We start from the raw sequence: 2,849 nt of genomic DNA, 5'->3' as shown, positions 1-2,849 counted from the left end.
ATGATGCTACCACCCCCTTGCTTCACAGTAGGGATGGTGTTCTTGGGATGGAACTCATCATTTGTCTTCCTCCAAACACGGTTAGTAGAATAATGACCAAAAAGTTCAATTTTGGTTTCATCTGACCACAAAACCTTTTCCCATGACTCCTCTGTATCATCCAAATGGTCATTGGCAAACTGAAGGTGGGCCCTGACATGTGCTGGTTTAAGCAGGGGAGCCTTCCGTGCCATGCATGATTTCAAACAATGACGTCTTACTGAATTACCAACAGTCCCCTTGGAAACGGTGGTCCCACCTCTTTTCAGGTCATTGACCAATTCCTGTCGTGTAGTCCTGTCTTCTAATTCCGCACCTTTCTAAGGATCATTGAGACCCCACGAGGTGATATCTTGCTTGGGGCTCCGCTCGATTGAGATTGACCGTCATGTTTACCTTCTTCCATTTTCTAATGATTGGTCCAACAGTGTCTTTGGACAGCTCTTTAGTCTTGGCCATCTCAAGTTTGAGTCCTACTGGTTGTATGGGGTGGACAAGTGTTTTTTCCGCAGCTAACAACCTCACACCGGTGCATATGATTCAGGATAATACGTGGAGTGGAGGTGGACTAACACGTCTTTGAAGGTCAGAATTCTAGCTGATAGACAGGTGTTCAAATATTTATTTGCAGCTGTATCACACAAATAAATCATACCAAAAAAAAAAAAAATCATACATTGTGATTTCAGGATTTCTCTTTTTAGATTATCTCCCTCACAGTGGACATGCACCTACGATGAAAATTTCAGACCACTCCACGATTTCTAAGTGGGAGAACTTGCAATATAGCAGGGTGTTTAAATTATTATTTTCTTCACTGTATGTTCGGACCTGAGTTGATGAGTGCAACACGATGACAGGATTCGGCGAGACCTGAGGAAGTTGACGTGGAACTTCGCACCCAAAACACAGACTGATAGGTGGCTCAAGAAATCTGCATGCTTGTTGCCGAAATAATCTAATTCAAACACGTTTAAACGTCTGATTCTGCTCGCGTACAACAGTGAGTGGTTTGTTGTTGTTGTGCTAGCGACCGAGCCGGCATAAAACAAAAATCGAAACCTTCGGTATCATTCTGCGTTTAAAGATTTAGCCGGTATTTTACATAATGCACTTGAAACACTTGAAAGCACGCACTGCCGTAGTCGAATGTCAGGAAGACCTCCCCGTCAACAGTACACAAACTTTATGCAGTGTCTAAATTTCGTCACCTCCAAAACATCACACGGATAAGGATATTAGCTGACACAAATATCCGCATCGGTATTGTACTTCCATTTAAAATGAAGTAGATACTCGTCACTACTAAACAATTGAACACGTACGTACTTACTTTCTCCCGGAGCCAAGTGAATGCTGTGCCGGGTTTTCAAAGCAGTCCTCCGTGAAATGCTTGGAACATTTTACTGTCCACTTTGATTTGTAAGTCCAATGCGCCCGCTTTGCTTTCACAAACCTGGTCCATAACTTGCCTGTCCGTTCATGTTTCGGTCATTCATATAAGCTGACTCTGTCAGCGTTTGACGCAGAACAGCCGAATACAACACACTTTACCTTCTTATCTTTGCTAGCTTTTTCGCTCTCTGGCTAAATGTTGTCTTGGCGTGACATCACATTCCAGGGAGTTACATACTTGCCGAAACTCTGTGACATTTAGAACAAAATCTTGAGACTGACTTTGACGCTAATTTATTTTATTTCTGTTGAGTTGAGATTATTTTTAATATTTTTTTTATTTCCTCTGGATTCGACCTTTAATGCGCAATTAAAATCTCCAACCCTTAATAAATGGTGTCCTACCCAACATACAAGACTGCAAATTTTCTAAAAGATCATACCTGTTGTTTTTTTTTTTTTTTTCATTAAAACCATAACTATTTAAAGGGGTTCAATCGCTGCCCATAAAATTTAAATGTGCAGACGGCCACAGCGGTACATCCTGCAGGAAGGGGGGACACGTGATTCCACATCTCATCAACATGACCGGCCAGATCCGCCTCAGGCCCAGCGATCCCTCGACCTGACGACAGCCGGTAAACCACATCTTCTCCAGTGCCGGCTGGCACCCGTTGATGACATCATTCGACAAGGAAGCCGACTGCACCCCAGCTCGACTCATCCCTGAGGAAAATGCCCCATGCCCGATGCACAACGCACTTCGGACAATGACGCCGCTGGCACCTTTCTTTAATTTTGTTCATTTCAGGTGTCGGACTCTTTCGAGTCCGAAAGGGGGGTTGAAGTATGTCTTATGCCCATATTTAGTCATGACTGCATCATTTCCTCATGTCGTCAGTGGGGCTCCGCTCTGCAGCCACATGTGTCCGAGAGCGCATATCGGCATGTAGGCTAACCTTGCTGAACTGTATACTGGACACTTTGTAAAAATCCATCGCCAGCTCGAACCGGTTGAGACAGAAAGGCTTCGTCTAAGTGGAAAGCCCCGATGTCAACCCGGAGATCGCCACCAAAGCAGTGAAAAGCCTGTTGCCATTTCCGACATCTTATCTGTGTGAAGCGCATTTTTCTGGAGTAACGGCAACCAAAACGGAATAAACTGGAAGCAACACATTTGGGGCGTCATTGTCTCCCGTTCCCCGCAGATGGTACCATCTCGTTGCAGAGAAACAAGCTCAGGTGTTAGCGTTATGGTGAGTTCAAATTTTCACGCACTTCAAATCCATTTTCGTGGCGTGTCTATCTTATGGAACCTCTCCGACTGGCGACCTTCAGCTCCCCCCGCCCCCCATCCCCCTTAGCTCCCGTTGCCATGCCGCACAATCTTCCAAAAAGGCGACTGAACATAACTG

The sequence above is a fragment of the Syngnathoides biaculeatus genome, chromosome 9 (genome assembly GCF_019802595.1).
Source record: "Syngnathoides biaculeatus isolate LvHL_M chromosome 9, ASM1980259v1, whole genome shotgun sequence".
Taxonomy (NCBI): domain Eukaryota; kingdom Metazoa; phylum Chordata; class Actinopteri; order Syngnathiformes; family Syngnathidae; genus Syngnathoides; species Syngnathoides biaculeatus.
The sequence above is the reverse complement of the archived record's forward strand: the minus strand, read 5'-3'. Positions refer to the sequence as shown.